Source organism: Hetaerina americana, unplaced genomic scaffold (assembly GCF_022747635.1).
Source record: "Hetaerina americana unplaced genomic scaffold, ioHetAmer1.1.p SCAF_85, whole genome shotgun sequence".
NCBI lineage: Eukaryota > Metazoa > Arthropoda > Insecta > Odonata > Calopterygidae > Hetaerina > Hetaerina americana.
This window is the reverse complement of record NW_027287483.1, coordinates 607283-634888: the sequence shown is the minus strand read 5'-3', so window position 1 is coordinate 634888 and position 27606 is coordinate 607283.

The following is a 27606-nucleotide window of genomic DNA, read 5'->3' as shown; positions in this document are numbered from 1 at the left end:
TGGGGGTGGGAATTGACGTCACGGGCCACGCGGTCGGCGCCTGCCGCCTCTCTTCAAAAGGAAGACATGGCGAAACGACCCCGGGGGCAAGGGTGGTGGTGCACCACGACACAAAGTGTTTTGCACATTTCGAGTCGCAGAAATTATCGTACCTAAATTTGTGAAATGGCTTACCATACCGTCCTGGCAACGAAATATTTTGTGCCCGAGAGAGAGAGAGAGTTATTACTTCGCTGTTAAGCATCCACCCCATGCCTAAGCCGATTCGGGAAACACATAAATAGAAATATGGGTCAAGCAGTCTAAAACATGCTTGTCTTTTCTAGAAATTCTCTGTTCTAAAATGATGATTTTTTCAAATTAAATATTAAACCATAGACACAGTAATCAACCCGAAGGTCGGTTTGTTGGGTTATGGTAGAGTTTACACAGAGTTTACGCCCGGCGGCGTATGAAATTTGCACATCAGGGTGTAAGGGAACCCGTTCCTTTCCCTGCCCAACCTATTGTTTCCCAGGAACTTCTGGAACCCGAGAAATCATACAGCTTGGGAGAAGCAGAGGGTGCTCATAGAGGCAGTCCCGGAAATCGGTCCGTAGTCCAACGCTCTAACTTTTTAAGTTTTTTTAAAATACGCTCCATTCGGAGTAAAAATTTTGATTTGAATGCAGCGTTTTAATTTTTAAGTGAGAAGTGACGAGTTATTATTTTTGATTGATAGAGGGTACCGGAAATTTGGACCTTGGAGAAGGAAAAATAGCATCAAACAATAAAATCAAAATAGTGATTCCCGTTTTATGGTTGTTCGGTTGTCACTTAATGTTTTAACTAAATGTGTCTGGTATGTTTTTTCGTGATGATATAATTGTTTAAAAGTATATTTATACTTTTATTTTTTATGAATGATGGATCAACTTCGACCAGACTTATTTTCTAATAAATAAACGATCAATTACTACCTGGCTAAATTGAAGCCCTTGCTATATCTGTATAAAACTTTATTAGATGGCCAAAACTACAATGCACGATGCCATCATCTTCTGCCCCTTTATAAACAACCAAATATATTTTTTGCTAATTTGCGAGAAATATAAATTTAGAATTAAGGCATCCGCCGGCTTGAAGAAGATACGGTAAAAAATATAATACAAATATGGCGATATGTGATGAAACTAGTGCATAAATGCTTTGACTTGGAAATGATATTAATAAATATCATTTCATACAATTGGAAACAGGCGAAATACAAAGCAAAAGAAAATTTTGAATCAATCAATGATGCGCTAATACTTCTCTGCGTTTTGCTGCATATTTTTCATTAATTACTATGGCGACTCCATGGTCGTTGATTGTCCCAGAAGAATCAAAGGGACATATTGACGAGATACTCCGTTTACTCTGAGGCAAAATCTGTTTGCATCCTCTAGATGTTCACTACCCACTGTATATTGAGCATTGAAAGGAACCAGAATTGCAATTGGACTCCGCTGGTGACTTTCCCCAATTGATCTTTCCCAAGTAATCATTATCACTGCCACTCTACAAAATGGAACTTGCATGCTTAACTATTGTGATTCTTAGAAATCTTTTTGTGGCTGTTTTGGTCAGAGAATTGAAGGAAATTTAATTAACATAACCAATAATTGAACAATTTAAATTTTTTTTAAATATGCAAAAAAGGATCATCTAGCCGAGTAGTTTTGTTGGTGAGTTTCCGTTATTTAATTAGGTTCGGGAGAAAATATGTCACGGGTGAGCCGCAAGATTTAGGTGGAAAACCTATTGAGTCATCGTAAGAAGTTCTTAACTGACAGACACGGTATCGATTAAAGAAAATTCCATTTGCTCCCGCGCACATGCGAGTGTGTGTGTGTAAGAGAGAGAGGGAGCGCGATGTCGTCATATGTATCACAGTGGAGATGCACGGGGACCTCTCCCCCTCCCTCCGTACCCCTCTGCCGTCCTTCTGCCCACTCCTTCCCTTCCCCTGCCCCGCCGATTGCCCTTAAATAGCGCGGCCGGCGGACGGGGAGAGCATTACCACTCCCGGAAGCATTGAACGGAGCACCATTCACTCGCTTCCCATCTCCTCAACTCGACAGACTCCAGACTCGACAGAACTCCATCAATCGACAGACGACAGGCAGCCATGCTCGTGGGATCATCCCCTCTTTACCTGGCCGGCAGGAACGCCGTGAAGGCGGTCTACTGGGTCACGTCGAGCAGCAACGAGAGTGGCAGCGGTGTCCGCATGCTCAAGTACGGGCGCTTCCTCACCTTCGGCAAGAGCCCCGAGGGGAGGCTGGAAGACGCCGCACGGCGGGCGGCCTTGCCCCGAGGGGGGCGGCCCGTCGCTACGTGATGGCCGTTTCATGGCCGCCTCCGATTGCCGGACCCACCTCCGGGATGCGCAGCTGCCTCCGAGTGCTGCAGCCACTCCTGGGTACACCAGCCTCGCCCTCCCATGGGCGCCGCCCTCGCCGCGACCCGCCGTCGGCGGGACAAGTGTCGGACGAGAGCCGCCGGTGTCGTTTCTTATTAGCGTGAAATGGACTGCTTGAAGTATGGGAACGAGGGAGTCTGTGTAGTGACTGGGAGGGCGTAAAAGTATTCCGAAGATGTTTATAATGTTGTATATTATATATATATATATATATTATTTATTTATTTACTATACTTATGTACCTCTACCAAGTTTATTAAATATGTCATTCAATTACTTCTAATATTTTTCTTGATATCTGGAATGCCAAAGTCTGTCCAAATTATTTCCTTTCCTATTTAATGTTAACATTAATGATTGCCTCGATTTATATATTTACGACAATGGCCGTGAAGGATTTCGCAACATGGTGGCGAGTAAGGGCTGACAATTTAATCATTTCCTTAAAAAGTTTTGCTTTCAATTTGCTATTACGGTTCTGATCTCATCTTTTAAGTGATATGGAAGGAAGTTTGAATATGAGATTAAGCAAGAAATGAACAGAATGAATATAACTTCCTCCCTCCGAGAATCCTGGAATGTGAACAATTCAAAATTCAATTTAACGCTGAAGTTGAACCTTGGTCATTCAAGATTAACCCGTAAACTATGCTTGTTGGTCCCAACCTCTTTTGAAATAAACCTTATAATGGATAAGAAAAGCTGTCTCTCATTACAATGCATCGAACCTACTAAAGCCGAATGTTGGGATTCAAAATGACTCAACGGTGGACTACGATAGAGCAACTCAGCTTACTTTTGTTAAAGAGAAAAGTATTATAGAAATTCTTAAGATTTGTAAATGCAATAAATATAATATGCATTAAAAATAATCTATCAAATAATTTTTTTCTTCTATGGATTTTTACAAGGGAATACCGCACAAAGTGGCTGAAGAGTCTGGTCAAGCTTTGAGCGACCACGAAGGAAAAAAACTATGTTCAGGTCGGAAAAAATGCCACCGTCAACAAAGTAAGCTAATAATTAACTCTCATTGCCAAAAAAATGAATACCTGTCTGTGTCTCCATAAGAAATGTTTGATCTCCCTAGTTTACAACCCCACGTCAGAACCAGACCTTGGACAATTAGCAAATTAAAGTAATTAAGAAAAACCTTTCGATTTCCAAACCTACCGGCTCTGACTTCATGCCTCTCTTAGCTATCAAATTGCTCCTCGTTAATTCAGAGTTTTAACGTCAGCACATGCCCAATGAATTCCTCCCCAGCATGGTGAAACATTCCAAATTCATTTTGCTTTGTTAACCAGACGACAATTTTACTGATCCACACACTAATAGACCAAATTCATCTTTTCAATTCCATCTTTTCAAAAATAATCGAACATATATTGTCATAATAAAAACACTTATCTCCACTCCAAAATTCACATCAAAAAGAAATAATCGTCCATAGCGCAATATTGACAAATTTTCAGGAGACCAATTTAATGTGTAGCACCGAAGCATCTCCAACCCCAAGCTCAAGCATTCTCTCCTAAGCCAACCCTTCCTTCTGACATACTCGAAGATTATTAAAGTCATCGATAAGCATTCGTCAATTAACCACTTTCCGGTCTCATATTGCTCCGAAAGTTGTGAGCATCATCCCTTACCGCTTTTTTAGCAATTGAAGCATTTACGTACAGAAATAATTAAGTGACCAGACAAATCACTTCTGCATGATGGTTCCACACGAGAAATGATTTTACAGTGAATTTGGCGTTCAATTGATTGCCAACTCGTAATAAAAAGAAAACAAATCCCATATTGCCTGAACACAACCTCCCAACCCTTTTGTAGAGTATTCTCAGCCAAAATTAAGCCTTTTCAGTATAGTTCATCTTCTATCTGCGACTTTGATATCCAATCCAAAGGAAAAATGTAAAAATCCACACAAAATTGACTTTCCCCGTCTCCCCTCCCTACTCCCATCAACTTAGACTTTCCTGACTTATTCAAAACAAAATCCCGCATAAGTATCAACTCGCAAATCACCCGAAGCTGATTTTCCGAACCCCGCCATCCGAAAAAATAATTTTATTCCTCACGGACTGATTTCATAAAGGCCCCAAAAGTTTCCACGTCAAATCACCACTAATTAATTCTTTAGCGAAATAGAGTAATTAAAGAGAATGGTAGGAAACCCTTAGGCATGCAAAAATTCATGAACAAGTCATGGCACACCCGTAAAACGGAAACAGTAACCTTAATTCAACAATGGACAATTTACGGTCATCATTATAAGAATTATCAAGACCTGAGACTGGTTTAGCGCAACTCTCCAACCAATAAATTATCGGCTAACCGCTTCATGTCAACATTTTCCTTCGCTTAGTACCTGCCATTACTCCTTCCACATGTTTTCATTACGGTTACCCTCTGTGCTCCTTCCCCTCATTTACTTTATCCTCGACACCTACCTTATCGGCCTTTAAGTGTGCCAAATTTAAGGTTCTACCGTCTTCTTTCTAAAGTTGACATGAAACTTCTTTCTCCTTTCACTCTTCTTACGATCTATTTTGTTAGTTACACCATCTGCCCATTCAGTTTTCATCATTCTCCTGCATCAATATATTTCTAAATCTTCCATTTTAGTTCCTTTCTGTTGTTTTTACGCCTCACTACCACGGAGGACTCAACCCCAGATATGAAGGGCGCGGCAGCATAATTTCCTGATTTGAATTCAAAGCCCCTTCAAATCAGCAAGCTATGCTGCCCCACCCTGTAGCATTTTAAGGATTCCTTCCTCCCAGGTTTTTGTTGCCTGCTGTTAGTAGCTGTCAGCTTCAGGTAGCATAATTGTACTATCTTTTCCTGGGATATTCTCCCAATTTTACATCTCTACGTCTTCCATTATTGCTGATTCCCCCACCCAAATAACAAATCAGGGCCCCATATTTTTCTAGGTTTTCATTCCCCTATTTATTACTATCAGATGGTACGTGGGTCGCTCAAAAATCCACAAGGAGAAAAACAAAGAAAAAGTACCAAATATATATTTTGTTACTCGTAACAAAACACAACTCAACATCCTACTCTACAGCAATTCCCTCTTCATCTAGGTGAACTTCCTTCCACCCATCATCCCTCCTAACATCCCTATTCTATTCCTACCCTTTCCTCGTTTGCCTAATATTCTCCCCTCTATTACAGTCTTCAACATCCCACTTCCGATCAATATGCCCTTCATCCATTTTTCCTGCCTCCATAGGATTTCTCCCAACAAACCCCTCTATTCGCCCACCATACCAAGTACTGTCAAGTATGACCATGCTTCCGCGCCGAACATAACTACGCTCCATATCAAAGTTTTCATTCGTCTTTTCTTACCAACCTTAATCAACATCCCTGTCACCAACTCCCTCCTCCTTGTGAAAGCCTCTTTTCCTAGCGCAATTCTTCTCCTTATGTCCCTACTGCTTTGACCGTGTTGGTCCAAAACACTTCCGAGATACGTAAACTGTTCTACCTGCTTTAGGTTTTGCCCTCCTATTTTAATGTTTTGCTTAGCCTTTTTCTTTCTAGAAAATCGCATAACCTTTGTTTTATTAATATTGATTCTCATCCCATACCTGTCGCACTGAATTTCCAATTCACTCAGGAATGCTTGCAGCCCCTTGGCTGACTGACAAACTAAAGCTTGGTCATCAGCAAACCTAACTGATTTTACGAATTCCCCGTCAACTTTCATTCCTACCTCGAGTTCTTCCCATGCCTCTTTGATCATTTCCTCTGCATACAGGTTGAACAGCAACGGTGATAATGGGCAACCCTGCCTTACACCCCTTCCTAACACTGCCCATCCTGACTCCCCGTTTCTCACCCGCACCGGAGCAGTCTGAGACATGTACAGGTTGCGGATTAGCCTCCTTCCCCTCCAATCTATTCCTATTTTCTGCAATATACTCATTAGTAGCAGAGGAAGGGTGAAATCGGTGCGCTGTACAGGAAAGTTAAATCGTTATCGGGAAGTAAGAAAGGAAGAGCTATGCTAACAGTTAGAGATAAGGCGGGTAAGGTAATAGTTGACGCAGGAAAGATCCAAGAGAGATGGAAGGAGTATATAGAAGAACTGTATAGTAAAGAACTCAGACCAACAAAGTTAGACATTGAAAAAGAAAATGACGTAGAGGAAGACAGCTTAGGTCCAGGCATACTAGACAATGAGATAGAAAGGGCATTAAGGGAGGTGAAACTAAATAAGGCCGTGGGGGTAGATAACATTCCCGTGGAACTTTTAAAATGCTTAGGAAAATGTGGGAGGAAGAGGCTATATGGGCTGATCCGTAGTATTTATGAGGAGGGAATCTGGCCGGAAGACTTTGTGAGATCAGTTTTAGTTCCTATTCCGAAAAAGGTAAAGGCCACGTCATGTGAGGACTATAGGACAATTAGTTTGATATCCCACGCAGCTAAAGTTGTTCTCAGGATCATAAACAAAAGGATAGAGAGTAGGGCAAATGATTACTTAGGGGATGATCAGTTTGGGTTTAGGAAGGGGAGAGGTACGCGTGATGCCGTTGCAGTAATGAGATTATTAATCGAGAGGAATATAGAACACAACCAGGAGGTATTTGCCTGTTTCGTAGATTTCGAAAAAGCGTTTGATAGAGTGAATTGGGAAAAACTAATGAGTATATATATATATATATATATATATATATATATATATATATATTTATATTTATATGTTATATACCTCTATATTGCAATAAATATATGAATATTAATAATCGAATGAATATTAATGAATAATCACCGGTACTCCTGCAATTCTGCCTCACTCTCTTCTCTTCCTATCCCTTCACACGCCAATTCCCACAACCTTTCATTTAACCAGTGTTTTGCTCTTAGCATCCTAGAATCCGTACCTGATTAAGCCACCAATATAGAGGTGAGAACTCGAGAATCCGCCTACGTATCAGCTTTCCGATCTTTCATAATTCCTACCCTTAACCGCCATTTTAATTTCCCTCCCAGCATTCCCTGCTCCACAACTCCCCTCCTCGCCCATAACCCTTTCCCCTCTCCAGCATATTTTCAGCCTCACTTGAAGAAGGCCTCTGAGAGAGCCGAAAGCTAGAACAATTTACCGTGTGAGTGTCCTTCTAAATGTTGTTATTCAATTTGTGTTATATTGTGCCAGCCCATTATTGTGCCGTTCTTGTGAGTTTTTCCGTACAATCGTTATATATATATATATATATATATATAAATATATATATTAAAATAATGTATATATTTATACCCAGCTTTCCTCCACTGTAGCCGTGCAAGCATTCTTCCCCGAATTGCCTCCTAAAACCCTCGTCTCGATCTCATCTCAATTTCCTTCCATTTTTCCTATTGCCCTATTCCTAGACAAATTCCTCTTGATATTCTTTAGATTCACGAACTTGGGACAACATGTCATTATCACTTCGCTAATTTGATATGCAAGAGTATTGGACGTCTGTTGTCCGTCTCATAGTGAAAATTTGTAATGCCCACTATAATGTTGCAGCTATTTAAAAGTTCGCACAGTATTTGCAAAATTAACCGAAATTTTTTTTAACAACTTTCCTCATTCTCCAAGGTTGACTTAGAGAAGTTGCTTAAACCATGGTCGGTTAATTTTAAAATACAGTACATGTTCTATTATCATGATAATTCAGACCCAAATAGCTAGAACCATTGAGTGAAGAGATCGTTTGTGGGAGTTGCTGTCAACAAAAATCTTGAATTTCCTATAATGTTTTCCAAACAAATTTTATTTTTTTCAATTCCAATGGTGAAGCACTTCTAGTCAATTTATTAATTTTCTTCCGGTACCTGACCGGAGCCATGGCAACAATAAGGTTAACATAATTTATACCTTACACTATCGGGCTTCACTTCACGGAATTGTTTGATGTCCATATCAAAATAGTTTTTAATTTTCCAGACTTTATTTCACCGTTTGAACGCGTTTCCGAAATTCTGTGGAAAATTACAAACTCTCTTAATATGGATACCATAATTTATTTTGCAAAATTACATTCAAAAGAAATTTAGCTAAAGAAAATCGTCGTTGTTTCACATAAATCCATTTTTCAGGGTCATGGTGGATTCTCTTGGTTCTAGCGACCTTGGGAGCCACGCAATACGCATGTGATCAACTTCTCACTTGAGGAGAGTGACGCATAATATTAGAGAGAGAGAGACTAACGATTTTCGAACTAGGGAAGTAATAGGAAAATAAAAGTGAGTCCAAAGTCGACCTGTCCTAGGCGACCCGGGTTTTATCAACAAAAAAATCACTCTCCACTCCACATGCCTCTTCTTCTTATTACCCCGACTTCTCCTTCCATCGCCCTCTCCAGAAATGCAATCTCTGCTGAGCGGTGGAATGACCTTGGCTTCACCACATTTCACCATATTCCTCTCCACCACCGGCTAGTGCTTCTTCCCTCGCCTATGCCGGAGCAAGGCGTACATCGCTATTACCCCTCTTACCATCCTTTCCCGCCGATTATCACATAATCAAGCGACTGACAAGGGTGTGCCCTACTGCAGGGTGTTGTTATATTATATTCCCTAGAGACTCAGCGAACGAAGGAGCGTGTGGGCGGGAACTCCAACGCACCAGCAGAGAAAGCACGAAGGGGCAACGCGGATACAAACGGACGTGCGCCAATCCCGATGAACGTGATAACTTAGACGACGAAGTTTTTCTCGGAAAATGTGGTTTAGTGTTATATTTGACCAACCATGAAGTGATCCCACCTCTTTCAGTGATTTTCCCCTAGACATAGTCAATGTGCTCTCCATCTTGCAATAGAAAATGGTTGATTCAACAAAGTTCTTTATTCAACGAAGTTCAAAGCTCAAAGATTATGAGCAAAGTCACTCCTTTTTAATTTTTGCTATTTCCAACTTCCTTCTTTTGCTGCTCAGTTCGTTAAATAGCAATGAACGATAAAATCTAACAATATGAGGTGGAATAAAATCTGAGCCCCTTACAATTTTCTTTTATTACTGATAACTGCCATAAAATACAAAATACGTATTTTGCTTAGAAAAAAATGAGTCCCAGAAAAATGTCATCTACCATCAATCATTCTTGTATCTCTCGAGGAAGTTTCAAAGGTATGTACATTTCGCTTGGTGACGTTTCGACATTTTTTTCGCCGAAGTGATGATAAAATATTCCTGTTGGGAGAAAATTTGGCTTTTTTAACGATCATAATTTGATGAGGGATATGAGAAATACCAGATGGCCACTTCTATTTGCTTTGATCATACTCAATTTGATTTTTTTCAATTAAAACATGTTTCAGGGTAGAACTGTTGAAGAAAGGAAAATGCAGCATTCAAACAAAGAGGCAAAGAGCGCCGGTTCCATTAGACCTGGGTAAACTAACGGAAAGTGAATGCGATGCAATGTTTGAGAATTTTTTCTCCTTTTGCCTTAGTAATTATTCCTTCACTTCATGGGTAATCAATCATTGCCTTCATCAGACCACAGCCAAACCTATCTCTAGACTTTAGTTGAACTGAGTCGTCATACTTTTCCCTATTTTCTGTAGAAACTGTGAAGAGGGATTCGTGTGGCCACAGCCGTGGAAGGAAATGGAAAAATCCACCCCTTGACGTCCACACATCTGTACATGAGCCTTGCGGGCCGCCAAAAAGGTGTGCAGCCGGGGATGAAAGGGAAATATGGGAAATGTAAGGGATGAGGGAGAAGGAGGATGTTTGAAATGTGAGGTAGACTGAAAAAGCATCAACCTATAATGCCTTAAAAGGACGTGCATGGTGGTTATTACAGGGAGAACCTGCACCAATTATTTCACATATAGTTAACGACAAAGTTTAGCGCCAAACTTAGTTTTAAACGAGTGTAAAAATTCTCCTCCACCGAATTTTTCTAGTGCAGTAAATAAGAGGGGGAATTCCGTGGACATATCAACTGCCTCTTATTGAAACACGTTGGAAAGATCTCTTCAGGCATGAAGATCGATGTTGGATCTTTAGTTACTCAAAAGACGAAATATCGGAAGGACGACCAGTGGGAAACGAGTAAATAATAATACAGTGATGTCATTTCAAATGCAATAACATCCAGGAGTTGAAAATATATATATATATATATGTCGAGAGAGCGAGTATTTTGTTTCGGGAGTGCTTCGACGTCGGTCATTTCGTGAAAGGGGCAAGGTCTGAGCATACTTTATAACCCTTCACATATAATTTCACATATAGTTAACGACAAATTTTAGCACCAAACTTAGTTACCAAATCCATCCCACGAGGTTTCCATGACACAATCAAAGAAGAAATTTGGTTATTATTTCACGTTTTTATGCACCTTGATTTTAAAAAGGAAATTAAAACAAGAGGAAAAACCTAATTCCAAAGGGTAATGCGATACGTTGGGAGAAGTGCATCTTTCTAAAAGGGGACATTGTTGAAAAATTTTAAAAAATGTTTTTGAAAAAATGGTTTCTTCCTTTCTTACACGGGTACTTATTGAACCGCCCTCATACTATATGTTGACCAATAGTCACAACGGCGTGAGGGGATATCAATCGATCCCAACCAAACCGCATCCATTTCCCGTTGAATAGATCTCTCTGAGATTTGATTATTTCGTCTTAAGTCTTAATTAAGATCGGTCCAACTCAACCTGGCTCTGAAATTTCCTCGTTATTTGTGTGGAGTGCTGCATATGCTACATGGTTGCCGGTTGCCATTTGCTTAGACGGGGACAAATTCTATTCCGATACGAGCAGACCAGATAGATATCGAAGACAATTTAAAATATATCACGTAAATACTTTTTCAGATTTTGCTCGTAAATGGTCAATGGTCGATTTGCAATCTCTACAGCTGGGTGAAACTTAATTGGGCCACATGAATCTTATCAATCTTCACAGAGTAGAGCGTGTGTGCCATTTTTCTAACCGGATAAGGATACTGATAACCAATTAGTGATTGATCTAGACAGTGTGAGACACTGAATGCATGCACATCGATCCGACTCCTTATCCTCTGGCCAGATCTCACGTGCTGGCTCCGTGCAGATTGGAGGTGTGATTTTACAGCACTGCCCAGGTTTTGTGCCTGATATATCCAATGAGCATTCCCTAAATATTTTGACTTGGAGTTCTGAGAATGCTTTCTGCACATTTATTGGTCAAGAGTACCAAAGCTCACAGAGCTGCGTGACGCATAACAGTTTAAACGTACTCTAAATGTAGCGTCTGTTTACTGCCTGCGATATAGTCATTCATAGTTTCTGCACTTGTAAGTCTAGATGCAGTTGCGACTGAGTGTAGTGGAGGAAGTTTTCTGATTATCTGTTCGACAAAAATCAGTTGATTGGCACACCAATCAAATGATCTTCGATATAAAAAATGACAGAGATCGATGTATACACTTTAATTTTTACAAAATTTGCCATTGCTTCGTAAGGTCATTGACATGATTTAGGATTATAGATATCTAATGTTAACGCGAGAAAACTCATAAATATTATAAATTCATCAATTCCACTAAAAGTAAACAATCAGCCTGAGGCAGTGCGAGGTAATCGAACTCTTGATTATTGATTTTTATTCCAAAGAATCTTTTAATGTTATTCGCGAAAACCAATTCGATGTTCTAAAATGAATTGTCACTATCTTATTACTATTTATAAATAGTACTAAGATAGTAACAATAAAATAAATTAAATTAAAATTTTAAAAAATTATTCAATATAAATTTCTTATTTATCTTTTTATAATGGCTTTCCATATCATTTATTCGTAGGACGCCACCTAAGGTCCTTTTCTAAAAAATGAATTTTGTTGAAACTACGATAACTAAACTGAATGAACAAGTCATCGGGCATCAAACTTAAACGTAATACTGAACTTTCTTATGCGCGCACTGTGGAATATACACAGGTTGGAAGCGTTTAAATATTTTTTATCATACTCTGAATGAGCAAGTACAAAGTACTTCAAATACTTTGATAGCGTTGAGAAACTGCCCCCTGGTAGCATTTCCCTAGATTAATTTTTACGACAAAAGATAAAAAAGCTTGGAATGTCTAGTATTTCACTAAGAAAAGTTTCAGTTTAAGCTGCCTCAATGAGTCGCCCACGAACAGACAAAAGTTCGAGCGACACTACTAACAAATTCCTCGAACAGGAAAAAATTTTTTAACCTGAAAATACACCACAGGCTTCGAGGACTATGGTTTTTTTAACTCCGGGTAATCAGGAGAACTTCTATCTGGGATCGGAATTAAATATCGGGATTGTGAATTCATGACCTACATTTTGCGCTCTGATCATTCTTGCCGCCCACTTCCGTCCCGTATGTAATTTTGAAACTACAGAATAGTGTTCAAAAAGTTCTCTCGGGTTTCCCACCGGGTCAGGTTGCAGTACACCGACGTTTCGAAGGCTGACTCTGCCATCGTCTTCAGGGTGGCAGCCATTCACTTCACCCTGAAGACGATGGCAGAGTCAGCCTTCGAAACGTCGGTGCAACCTGACCCGGTGGAAAACCCGAGAGAACTTCTTGAATACCATACGCCGGGAAAACCTGAGATCCTACAGAATAGTGGTCTGTTCCGCACTCAGCACCTTTCATTACCATCGAGTCCACTTAACCATTCCGAGGCTGTGCCTGAAAAAGCCACGCCAAAAGGTACCCCATGGTATCTAAGTTAATTTTTTGAAAATTTTAAAATTTACAGTATTTTATCCATATTACTTGTATTTTACTTACCAATTAAATTGATAGCGTAATATATTTTTCCATTTTAGATAGACATTCATTTATGTTTTTGGACTACATTTGGCCTTTTGAAATCTACCAAGAGATAATATTTTTGCTATTGTAATTTTCTATCAATGCATATAACTAAATGAGAAATTAGTTTCAAAACAAAGTGCTAATTTTTGGGATATTTCGGCTGATTCCACACCTGTCACTTTCTAAAGAAAGTTGTTCTCTAAAAAATACCTTTATCTACTGTCGTATTGACGGACAAACGATATTTTAGGTTTTAATTCTTCTCCGTAATACATAATTCTGAGCAAGTCCAATTCATAATTCCCTGAGAAATTGCCTTCTTCGGCATCGGTAGATACCTTCCCCATGGAGATATTTTTTATCCTAATAATGTATGAGTTTAGGACTGTAATTTTGTTTAATTTCAATGAATATGCTAAGTTGCCATATTCCAGTGCTACGGACACCTGTATTCTCTTTTCATCTTAAAAGCATTAGTAACTGCCCTTGAATGCAGTTTCAATACAAAATTATCTAAGGTTTTTTTAGATTTTAAAAAAATTTTGGGCCTGATTTTTCAATACAATTACGCTGAAAAGATGAAATACTGACAGATCTTTTAACCACCGAGATATAAGAAACTAAAATGATGGTATGTGTAAGCTCGAATAAATTAGAAAATGGTTACCTTGAAAGATGGGGAGGACATCCCCTGGAATTCCTCTTTTACATTCCGTAGGGGCACTTGAGATTGTAGATTTATTTTCATTTATTTCGTGAGCTAGTGGTGTTAATGCAAAATAATTATCGCATGTTAATCCAGCCCATGTCCCATTATAGGTTTGAACTATGCCACAAAGCTACATTCTACCTTGATTTTGTTCTTTCCAATCCCCCATCAGAGTCAAATTTTCCTTCTAGTCCTCAATCAAGCCCCCTAGAACTGTGGCAGAATGGTTGAGTGACATTTGATGGTATTATTAATCCATTCCCGTCCCTTGATTAGGATTCAATTCCTCGCACATTTATCCATGCAAAGCTAGACTTTAAAAGATTTTGTGCATGCAAAAACGTGTTTAGGAACTCAACCTTTTTAAGAGACAGCACTGAAAATTTATAAGAGGTAAATTTTATCACTGAGTGATACTTAATCACTTTGGAGAATATTCAACAGCTTATTTTCCGTCGATGAATGAGTTGTGCGTCAACCACTCAGCGAAATCACTAAAAGTTCGGCGTGACAGTTGAATTGGGAATGCGTCATATAAAAATAAATTAGAAAAGCAACTATCAGTATATTTTGGTGGGTGACGGGATGTTCGTTGGGCATAATGTATAAGTGGACTTGAGGAAAGGAGGGGCTGTGGTTGGGAAGAGGAGTAGATGGGAAGTGAAAGGAGGGGAGGGTCTGCGTCGGCGGCTGATGACTTCTAACGGAAAATGGGAGAGTTGGGTGCAGCGTAGGACTGGATACAAAGAGTTAGACCTTGCGGTTTGGAAGAAAACTTCTTTGTGACGCCTTCCATTTTCTAAATATTCTCACCTGACGTCTCCTTGTTATTGGCAAATGTCACACTGATTACGGTAAGGCGTTGACCCCCATTTAAATAATGTTTAAAGTAAGTGGTTCTCGATGAGATACAAGCGGTCGGACTGAGGAGGTTGGGGAAGCTACTTCCCTCGTTAACTCCCCGTGTGCCTGGCATGAATACAGATAAATAACTTAAGATTAAACCTTGTATTCGCGATAAATAATCCTTTTTTACAAGCGCGCGTTTTAAGTTTCTCCATCATCATCCACTTAGGGAGCACCAGAAAGCACTACTACTTAGGCATTTATTTTTCATAAAAACCCAACTAATTATGTCTCCGAGCAATATTTTTCTTTCTTCGGGGTCACGATCATTACAAAATACTCTCATTTTACCCCATAATATATAAACCCGGCTCCTAGTATCGCCATTCATCGGTGCATATCTACGACCACAATTTTTAATGCCAACTTTCATACTAGCCCCAGCTAAGGAATACTACATTTTATTCCCTAGCAATAATCCTTGACCTCTCATTTAGAATCAGGCGCAGTGCATAAATGCCTTCCAAACCATCAGTAGCTTCTGACCATAACTTTATACTACAGCCGTTATTTTTAAATGACACTACTTTTCCATATGCCTCGCAAACATTCACCTACTCCTTTTTCTTTCCAACGACACCTCTTGCATTAACTAATATCAATTGCCCAGTTTGTCATCATCAGCAGCATTTAAATCCTAGTATTAGTTCACTATAACCCTCTAGTCCTCTCCTGGTCAGTCTTAGTTCCCGGATATTTTTTTCTGTTTTACGTCCTTTTTAATTTGTCCTATGTAGTTGACTCTTGGTCTTCTTCACGGAACAATTCCTTCAATTTTCTTTTCACTTAAATTCCTTAATAATCCATTGTGCCTCAAGATATTTCCACCTCCGTTAAGTTCTTCTTTGCAGTAAATTTATTCATTTGGTCCTTTCCTCTACGCTCTTCTCTTTACTTCACCGTACCAACTTTTTCTGTTTATCAAATCTCCAGCATTCTCCTCCAGCACCATGCTTCCAAGGCTTTTATTCTTCGCCGGCCCACTTTTCAAATGCTCCACATCTCTGATCCGTGCAGTGCTGTGCTCTGTACGAGCTTTTGAGCAAACCGATTTCTTGAATGTAGCCTAATTTTTTTTAAAGACACTTGTTGCTCTCCTTCGTGGACGACTTTTTAGCCTGAAAAATTCTTCGCCCGGTGTCGGTCAAACTTCTTCCATCACAAATTATACTCCTGCCAAGGTAAATATACTACTGCCAAGATCCCATATCCAAAGGATCCCATTTGCTCTAGTTTCACTCCTAAAATTGCGATATCTGACCAGATTTACTCTTACGCGCAAGAGGATTTTAGTTTTCTTCTTTTTAATATGTACATATTATTCCCGAAGTACTCGGCCCATAGCATTCAGAGTTGACTTTTGGGCCTCTGGTGTTTCTGCTACTACTGCTATGTCAACTGCGAACCGGACCATGTTTGCCATTCACCTTGACCCCTCTGATGTCCAATCCTCGTGTTTTCTTTGTTGTGTCTTCTTCACACGTGTTGAATTGTTTATTTTGGCTTCTGTTTTCCAGGTATTTTTAATTTGCATGGTTTTTATTCGATTCCTGTATATGTGATAAATTATACTGTCGTTTTAATCTATTCCAAGCGCTTCTATTCCCTAAAGATAAGATAGTTCCATTAGAAGTTGTCGAAGACCTTCCCCAAGTCCACGAATGCAACATTTGACAAGTTCTTTACGTGTGTAATGTTTACGGTCAGTACCCTCAACCAGCATTGCCTTTCTTGTCGCTTGGATTTTCCTGAAAACGAATTGGTTTCCCTTCGGGGTTCCTTTTTCCTTCTATTCTTCTACTCCGGGTAACTATTATCCGGATAAGCATTTTCAATGCGTGAGGCATCAGGTCAATATTCTGCATTTTTCTGTTCATGGTTTACTCGGTTTTGCAATCATCATACACTTCTCAAAGTCCTCTGGTAGTTTTCCACTATCGTATCTATCTTTGATTATTCCAAAGGGGGTATGTTCACTTTGAACCTGAATGCCTTGAGTATTCCACTGCTTATTTGATCGTCGATTTCGTCCTTCATGAGCCACTTTATCACGAGCCATCCTCGTACGATCTGCGTCGCCCATTATTAACGATTGACCATTATCCCTGGGACCGTTGACGTTTAAAAGCAATGTACCTTCGCTTAGGTGCACTAAGCAATCCGCTGTCCTTCCCAACCTAGCCTAGAACTTCCTCGTTTTTTTTTATTTCAGCTCATTTTACCTTTTCTATCCTTCTCGTCACCCACATCAGAAGCCTCCAATCTATGCCTATCACCCAGCTTGAATGACCGTGTTTCCGCGCCGCACAAAACCACGCTCTATTTCAAAGTTTTTAAGACTCTTTTCTTAACATTCTTGCTCCAAGTCTCTGACATCCATTTTCTTCGTCTTGAGAGAGCTTCTTTCCGTAACACATTTTTTTATGTCCCTCCTAAAGCTATTTTGGTCCAAAACTCTTCCAAGGTAGGTAAACTGTTGCATCTCCTATTTAATTGTTTCAACTAGCTTTCGTATTTCTCGAAAGTCGCATAAACTTTGTTTTTTATATTAAGTCTCAACTCATTCCTAAGGATTGGGTATTTCTAAGGTATTTAATTATATTACAATGCAACACCTTTAGGCCTTAATATTTAACGCTGTAATGAAACTTAGGTCATAAATAAAACTACTTAATATAGAAAAGCCAAATATCTTCGATAAAAACTCTTCAATCATCGTCAGTGATAGACATGATATTGTTTGGTTGAATAAATTAATGATGAATTTGAAGATGGGCTGGGTATTGAACGACGCTTTAGGTGAAATTGTGATTTATCACCATCCCTAATTTCCGCCTTTGAAAGTCTTTGAGTTCAAAGAGTAAGTTGGAGGCTTTTCAGAAGTGACTGCGAACGGTGAATGGCGAAGAAAAATAAAATGAACGGAGACGAAGAAATAGAAAGCATAGTGTTTGAAGGGGGATTGAACTGCCCTCAACTGATCTCAAAGAGATATTGAAGGAGCAAGAAATGGGCGTTATTACGTACGCACGCGTTATTACGAAGTTTCTACAAAACTTGGAAGAAAACTTCCAAGTATTGTGGAAATGGTAAAGACTGTGTTATACAGGGAAGACTGATAGATAAGTAAGATAATGGAAGGAATGAAGAAAAGGTAATTACGGAAGGAATGAATGAAAATATGAATAGATAGACATCATAAATTGTTTATTTTAACGTGAGAAGTCAGGGAATATAGTGTATTGCTAGATGGGGCTCAAAAGGTAGAAGCTTAGTCACCGAATCGATCAAAAACTTGAATACTAGCCACATTCACGTGCGCCTCGTTATACCCCAACATATACCGAGCCTAACGACCATTGCGAAATACAGTTCACCAACCCCCTGAGATAAAGGCAGAAAACGACTTATGCTTCCCCTTCCCAAGTCATTAGCTGTCACTTTTCGTCCATTTGTTAAAGTCAATACCCTTCCCTCACCCATATCTGTAAACCGATTCGATTTACCCCAAAATTGAAATGCCGTAATAGCTTTCCCTTAGTGCGGAGAAGAGGATCACCTAGTGGCCAAAATATGCGTACTAGCTCCATATCATTTGCAATAATATTTTGTTTTAATTTGACCTTCCTTTACCATCAAACAATTCTAACGCTCAGTGTTCTTTCCTCCTCGCTATTTATATTTTGACATCTCAATGACTGTTTTTCTCATCATCATCTTGAGTGTGATAGTATGTGAGTGGTTTCCCCTATTTTGAACACTTGGAAAATGACGAGCTCGCAGACCATTTTGCGAGAACATTAGGAGATGCTTCGTAAATTTTCGGTCAATACCTGGCGTGGGATATTTTTCCACGAAAATCACTTGCTTGTGCTTCTTATCTAATAACGCATTTTACTCAGTGGGCTCCCCAACCTATCCAATAATTTAGTAATGCTCGCTAATGCGCTTGGATTCCGTGGGAGTCCACGGTGAGAGATCGATCTGTTCATTCTTAATCAGGCAGGGGCCGTATAACTGGCGTTCTTGCTAGCGTGCTTTTTCGTTGCAGCGTGAGTCCATCTCTGGCTCCAATTAAGGGTTATTAGCTTCTCCGTGGGTTATGTAATGTCATCTCCCATAATTTTCTCCCTTACTGATCGCCACACCATGAATGATAGAAAGTTTTTCATAAAAATCGTCAATGGTAATTATAGGTCATCTCAACTTCTTTTCCTTTTACCTCGTCGAGTGTCCTCGCTTACGGCGCGGTTGAATGACCTCTTTCATTATCTCATCCCTTGTCTCTCAATCACAAAACACGAGGGTAATCCCAAAAGTACCCGACCCAACAAAGAAAAAACAAACAAATTTTGGAAAAAAATTAATTTATTTTTCAACATAATTTCCTTTCAGCTCTATACACTTTTCCCAGCGATGTTCAAAAGTTCGATACCCTTTTCATAATAAGAACTGTCCTGCTCCTCAAAATAGCCATTAACTACTAACATCACTTCTTCACGGTTGGAAAATCCTGGACCACCGAGCCATTTTTTTCAAGTTTGCGAACAGAAATCAATCCGAGGGGGCTAAATCTGGCGAATAGGTTGCATGAGGTAGCAATTCAAACTTTAATTCATGAATTTTGGCCATTTCAATTACGGATTTGTGAGCTGGTGCATTGTCTTGATGAAACAACAATATCTTTTTAGCCAAATGCGGCCGCTTTTGCTTGATTTCTTCGCTTATACGTTGCTGTAAAATCTCGCAGTTGATAGTTGTTCCTTTTTCAAGACATTCAATGAAAATTATGCCACGCGCATCCCAAAAAGCCGACGCCATGACCTTGGCTGCAGTTGAAACGGTCTTCGCCTTCTTTAGAGGCGGTTCTCCCTTTTGAATCTATTGGTTTGATTGCTCTTATGTACCGGGTGTGAATTAATGGACCCATGTTTCATCCATAGTTATGAGACGGCGAAAAAATTCTGCTTTGTTGCAGTGAAACTTTGCTAAACACTCAACTGAAACAGCTTCACGACATTGGTTTTGCAGGAGTGTGAGCAAACGCGGCACCCATCTTGCACAAAGCTTTCTCATGTCCAAATGTTCAGTTAATATGCGATGTACCGCACTTTTTGAAATGCCTAATATGTCTGTTAGTCGCGCACTTTTAGTTGACGATCATTCAGTATCACTTGGTGGATTTTATTCACCGTTTCTGGAGTCGTCACCTCATTTGGTTGACCAATGCGATGCTCGTATTGACAGCTCGTAAGGCCTCGTTTAAACTCTGCTACCCATTATTTTATTGTGGTAAACGAAGGAGCAGAATCACCCAGAGTAGAATCCAGTTCAGCTTTTTATTGGCTGGGCTGAAGCCTTTCAAATAAAAGTATTGTTTCACATAACGATGACCAATTTTCTCCATTTTCACAAATTCACTGAAAACCTGATGCCTTGATGCCTGCCAAACATATACTAAACAACATAGCGTCTTCAAAATTGAAACACATGCGTTATAGATTACATACTTTATAATACAGTGATATTTTTCAAATAACTAACGCCATCTCCAGGTCAGGCTGGATACTTCTGGCCTTCCCATGTATCAACCTGTAATGCAATGATGAAACGCCTTCCTTACAACTACCCGTGCTTAACTCCTCATACCTTCCGTTCTTGCCGTGCTCCTTCTCCCTCCTAATTTGCTTCAGGCACCCGCCTCCTTTGCTCCTCATTTGGTCCCCCTCTTCTAAGTAAACCAGACTTCATTTTTTATGTGGTGCTGTTATTTGGTATCCTGTCAGTCGGCCAGTGGCAGCCAGTGCAAGATGGCGGGTGCATTGCATGAGTGTACACGAGAAGAACAGCTGTTACGAGCATTTCATTGGGAACGCTCGGAACATCCACCGTACAGTCCCGACTTAGTCCCCGGTGATTTTCATATGTTCGGGCCCATATTAAATTGTCCAGGTGGCCGTAGAGGTTACTCGTTGGCTGTGACAGCAAACTTCTTTGCTGCCCGTCGTCAAGGACTTGTAAATAAATGGCATTTGTCTGAATGTACAGGGTGAATATGTAGAAAAGTCGTATAAATTTCAGGGAGCTACCTAGATTATTGTTGCGTCTACCTCTATCCAGTTTTGCGAGTTTTTTTTATTTACTTACTCTCACATTTGTCATTTCCGCTCCAAAGCAAGACAACTGTCGATCACTAACCGGTTCGATATTCGGATGAAGTAGCTCATAGAGCAAGGTTGAGTTGAGTTTCGGTTCCTGAGCATGCGGAAAATATTGGACACATCGGCCACGTGACTTCAGGGTAGGATGGTTTGCATTATATTCGCAACCAAACTTCTCATCTTCATAACGAAAGGGGAGCGTCGGATTTTGGATCATATTAATCTAACATTAATTAAATCCGTCACAATCTTATTTCCAGATATTGTGTATTTTAATTAATCCGCGAGTAGGGGGACTGATTTGAGTAGTAATTTTTCGACGGTCGTTTAATTCTTTATTTATCCATGATTTTCAACCGAAAGTAGCATTATGGAAACCAAATGCGCCGCATGGAATCGAACGGAGTTAAGAAGAGCAAACAAAATAAAATGAAAACTCCTATAGCCGCAATAAACGGAATTTACCATTTATTTGTTACGGCTTTGAGACTTTTCATTTTATTTTGTTGATTTACGAGACCGTAGAGCTCAAGTTCATATATTTTAAGAACAGCTAAAACATTTTCCACACGCTAGTATTATTTTCATTTACTTCAATGATTGTTGCAATTTTTCCCTTTGGGCAAAAAAGAATCAATTTTTAGAAATTTTGCCGGTATGATTTATTTAAATCGAGTGCGTTGCCCATAAATTTGCTGGTAAATATAATTTTAATAATAAATCATTTATGCATTCTTTCTCGTGCCAGGAATACCGGTTCCGCATGATATTACGTAGTCAATCATTTGTGATGCAGTAGCCGTTAAAGGAGGCTATTGCTCGTCAAATAACATTAGAACCCTTATTCATAAAAGCGGAGATTCTGGTGATTTATGTAACAATAAATGTTTCATGTGATCATTAAAATAGTATTCCAATAAATGAAGAAAGGGTATAATCATAGGTGAGGAATGTGAAGAAAGAAAACGACACAAACAGTACGCCTCAAACATTTCAAAGAGGATTACTCCATTATCCAGAGAATGCGTAAATTGAGTGCCGCAGGGGTAAATTTCGTTTTTTTTAAACTTTTACGATTCTATTACAAATATAGTGGAGCCTAAAAAACTATAACACTGTACATTATAGAATGTTTATAGACGTGTTTATGTGTAAGGTTTGATTTGTTGACTGTCATTTCAATTGAAACAGTAAGGTACTACTGATCTCAGAATTATGGAGTGATTTCGATGCTAAAATAGCCTAATGGAACCATTCTATGAGTCTATCATTATAAAGTTAATTGCTTGGTTTTGTTTCTGAGGTAATCATGCTGGAACTCAACTCCATTTCAATTCAGCTCAATACTTTCCTTTCTAAACCTCCATTTACTACGTTTTCATTTTTCATAAATTACCTGGCATGTATTACTAACAAATTTATTTTTACTGAATTAGATTAGAGACACATCATAAATGCTTGCAAAAATCCTTACAATGCCCAAAGAGTCAGGTTAGGCACCGAGATTAAGATTTCGCATTCCACCTGAATTTTTGGTCGTGCACTGAAATTGCCATTGCCAATTTGATAAAACTTTTAGATGATTTAGTGCAATCCGATATTCAAGTGCCCCGTTTTTTATCTCCTGTCAACTATCACCTCCATCTTTTGTTTTGATATATCGACGCAATTGCACCGTGCAACGCCCTTGACACCGGAATATTGACGAGAGGAAACATTATGACGGCGGCGACGTCGGGTTTCTCCTCGGTGCAGTCATTGTCTGACGCGAGCTTGATTGTGACGGCGCATGACGGTCGCGAGGCCCGCTGCCGACATATCCCTCCACCCAACCAAGCGCCCCTATTCTGTAGATAGAGGTCAGGGATGGAATGGCAGCTGGAACAAAACTGACAGGAGAGAATTGGGCCGTGATAGAGACGCCCAAGTTGATTGCTCGAAAATTTCAACATTCCGGCGTGCATATACGGCATATTAATGCTATTTGGTCATTGTACAGTAGTAATTCACTAACAGCAAAGACAAAACCAAGTATGTGTGCGTACAAAGGCTGAGCGGAAGATAATTTTAGCAACAGTGAGCAGTAGGCTACCATTATTACTAGGATACCATTTCAAGTTTTGTGCAGCTGTTTGTTTTTCTTGTGACAGATATTGATCTCAACGTCTTGGGGGGAAAAACTTGACGCCTTCAAGTTTTTTTTGTCACGAACCACTTGCTTGTAATCCTTCAAGTAATTCTCCTAGCATGAGATTAAACTACAAGTTCCCGACGCATACTCTGACATACATACTGTATAAATGTTTAAGGAAAGGAGTAGAACAACGTTTGAGCATACAAGATTGGTATATGCTCTGCATTAGTAGTTGAGACCATGTGTACTTGTGTTTATCAAAGAATGACTGAAGTTTAATCTTGCTAATTTTAAAAGTTTTAGCTTGTTTATTTTTCATCTGTGCTCCTTTTAAATAATCAAAATCATTTCCTAAAGTTGATTTTGATGTGTTACCTTAAGCAAATAAAGTGAGCAATTTTTGTTCCGACATAACTAACTCATTGGTGCTCCCTGTCACTTCGCAATGGTGTAGATACGTTGTGCCAAGTTGCATGGACCCCTTCACATTGTCGATGCTCCTATTTTTTATGAAGTGGACATTTTTCTTTGGGTAACTATTTTCCTTGGCAGCTGGGGTGGTTGCTCTCACCGTGGTATATCATTAAAGACCACTGATGATTGCAGAGGAGTGACCACTACCCTTTCCCATCCTCCTCCGGGTTCTTGGGCATTACATGGGCATACAAGTGGCTTCGCAATAATCTACTGGTAATGATATGTGATAGTGATATGTGAAGTGATATCCCACTGTCTTAGTCTATGTCAAACTTTGAGAATGGGTTCAATTTCAAGCCAACATGCAAACATTGAATGTTTTTTTTTCGTAGTGCTCACTGTTAAATGAAGACCAAAAGGGGTGAAAACTTGGTGGTACGAAATTATAATGAAAAGGAAATGCATGGAATTGCAACACGAGGGAAGCTTATGAACGAGAAGAGGGAAACGAATTGAATTTTTTCGCATTACACAAGAGTTTTCTGAGGAACGAAATTGTTGGAAACGCATTGGGGATGAATGTCGTAGGAAGGCAAATTTGTGAGGAGATCGTATTGGCTTTGGGAGAATTCGCCCTGAATGACCTATGAAGGAATGAAAATTTTGGCAGGTCATCGGATTGATCGGAAATTTTATATAACCTCGTTAGGAGTCTTAAACAGACTCGGAGAACTGACAGTCGCAATCATTGCATCACATCCAATATAAAGCTGGAAAAATCAGGTTAGCCTCGGTATGGTGTTGCAATGGTTACGTGGGTGCACCACTCAAAAGGTCAGACTGATGTCATTTTTATGCCATAAAATACAAATATTCCGTATACATCGATTTTTTTAGCCTAAGAAAATCTTTTGTCCGTCTTTCGTCTAATTTTATCAAACGATAGGCTGTGTTAGTGCCTCGTATTAGCTTATCATTATCTGGGTCACTTACGACTGCAAAAGGATACTCATACGCATAATGGAATCAAAGACAGCTAGTAATGTTAAAATGTTTTCAGCTAATTATATAACCCTGATTTTGCATTTCATGAAACTTACGCCCTTGTACTAATTATTTACATACATATGTTCATAAATGTAATACATCCTTAATAATCCATCATTTCCATACTCCTTTCATCTCCGTCACATTCACACATTGTTTAATACATGCTCTTCTGTTTATAAAACATTTAATATTCCACATTGAGAGTCTCATTAATCGAGAGCACCACTGATTTTCTAGGTCTAACCCTTTCCGTCTCAAGCCGTCAACTCTTCTCTCATATACCTCGATGGCAAGTCAACTTTCACTCTTTTCCCGAGATCAGCAAATCAGCAGGGTACATTTCTTTCGCAATTTTCTAATTACCACGAATCTAGTCCACATTCTCCAATAGCCCACGTACTTCTCACCCACGCACTTCTCACCCTATCCTCCCAAGTTGTACCACAAGCCCTCCTCAGGTACCTAATACCCACCGCCTTCAGTTGACGTCTATTCTTGTCTTGAAATACCTAAATTGCCCTTATATATATGTGTAGGAGTGCAGTATTATACAGAGACATTATCTAAAGTTGCCACTTCTATTCTGCGATATAGTATTCCACATACGAACACAAATCTTCCTTCCAGCATTCACATTCACATTCCTTTTAATCTATTTACCTATCCTACCAATTTTTGAAAATATTGTGCCTAGGCATGCAATCCGCAGGTTATCACGTATTATGCTGTGATACTTCCCATGTTTCTTACCAAATGCAACCATTTTCAATGGAGACGCTCTCACCCACGATTAAATTTTAAATGTCAAGTCATTGAGTCCCCACAGGCCTCTCTGCAGGCACTTTGACCTCCTTGCGAGTAATCTTTTGTTCACAGAAGGAAGGGTACAGTTACATATTCAATTCTTACTGTTTCCTTATCCATACATCCTTCTCTTATGGTTCTATCCATGCACTATTAAATAGTCAATAGTCATGGGGGCATTAAACATGTTTTTTCCACACATGATCGATTTCACCCCAATCACCCAAAGTTACATCTACTTTTATAAATGCTTTAGTAATTTCACACATGATTTTGTAGCCTTTAATAACTAGTCGTTCGCCTCGTATTGTTTCGAAACCTGATAAAAATCCTTTGTCTTTACCTATGCCTTCTCAAAATCTATAACTGTGGTTACCACTTCAAAATGCTTATTGCGGTGTCTATGGACGAATGCTGGTGGCAATACAGGAATGAATAATTTTCCTATACACTTGAGAAACAGGTAATGAGTATGTCTCATTAAAGTATTATCCAGACTTGGGTAATAACGTATTAAACATAATAACGCATTAATTCTGTGTAATGATATATTAAGCGTTATTACACAGAATTAAAAAGGTAATTATTTGTTTACACTTTAACTCCTTAATTTTTCTATTCAATTTTTTTGGTCAAAAGTCCAATTATTTAGACAAGAGGGGAACCACGTGAGAATAATTTTAGATTGGTCGAGGCAGATGGAAGAGAACAAAATAACTTCATTCTCATGCCACCACGGTGAAAAATGTTTCTTCATTATCTCTTCGGAAGGAAATTACACGGAAAAACTTATTGCGAGTCAGTTCAAGTTAATCCACCGTCCTCGTTGGCATTCAATGAGCGCAGAAGAGGGATCAATGCAACGATTTTCGGGGAATTTTCAAGAATATCCGCAACATTAACGCTAAATTTTAAACGTTATTTTATTCAAGCATTCACGAAACGGAGAAATTTTCTTAAAAATTGGCAGATCACATGGATTCTCTCGGTAAACATATAGGCAGAGGTTAAATGTATAGATACTCCACAGAAAAATAAAATAATTAAATATCTTCCATGAAGTAATGTTTATAAGAGTAGCAAAAATCGTTACATTTGACCGTTGCACATGACCTCAGATTCAAATGAGAAATTTAGTTGCATTTAATGGATTCCTTACTTGGAGTATTCCATTAGCGATGGGATGCGACCTCATTGCTGTCAGAAGTGGCTGATGATAATGAAAAGAGTGAGTGGGAAGTGAAAGAGCTACGGAATATTATCATAATAACAGTTTCACCTCATCTTCATCCCTACCAATTTTTCATATTTCACATTGTCGGGTAATATTTGAAGCGATTATTTTTCGCCTTTCTTATCAATTAGCAAATTTTCCGCGAACATATTTTCTAACGGAAATCCTTTTGCAATTTTTGATCTTGAACTTGATTTCGTGATTCTTCCGGGAGCCCCCCGCTGTCTCTGCTAATATTCTCGTGGTCAATAAAGGCGGCACTAAAAGATTTGTGACATTTTTTCCTCCTGGAATCGGCTGATATGCCATGACGCAATGAAAATTACACAACTCCCATACGCATTACGTCGGAAGAGCCTTCAATTTTCTTCTCTTCCGCGCTTATTATCCACGTCACAACATGTAGCTTAGATAACAACGAGATAACAAGTAGATGTCCAAGGCATTTGAGATTAAACACTGATCGACCGCCATTCTTTGCGGAAGTAGTTAAAATATATGACCTTACACAGAAGAGATATCGTACATTTACCCATACATTCATATATGTATCTTGTTTCCAAACTTTCCTACCATATTTTATACCTATAATGTGGGGCCCCGAAGGGAAACACTCGACAAAACCAACCAAGGTTCCGAGGAAGCTCCTAACGTGAGCTTCCTCGGAACCACAACTAAGATGATACAATTATTGTCCTGAGATTGCAAACAAAGTTCAGATCTTTGGAGCAAGAGTTTATGGAAAAAATTGGAATTGAATCGAATAATATGCCAACGGTCAAAATATGCCATACTATTTACGGAGAAAACCCCAGTGAGAGGTTCGAGTGCAATACTATTAATTTCTTCAGCGATCAGTCAATTGTGGGATACATATTATTGTTTAATGGCACAATACTTCGCTGCATTGTTTATTACATCTTGAATGGTATCGCAACT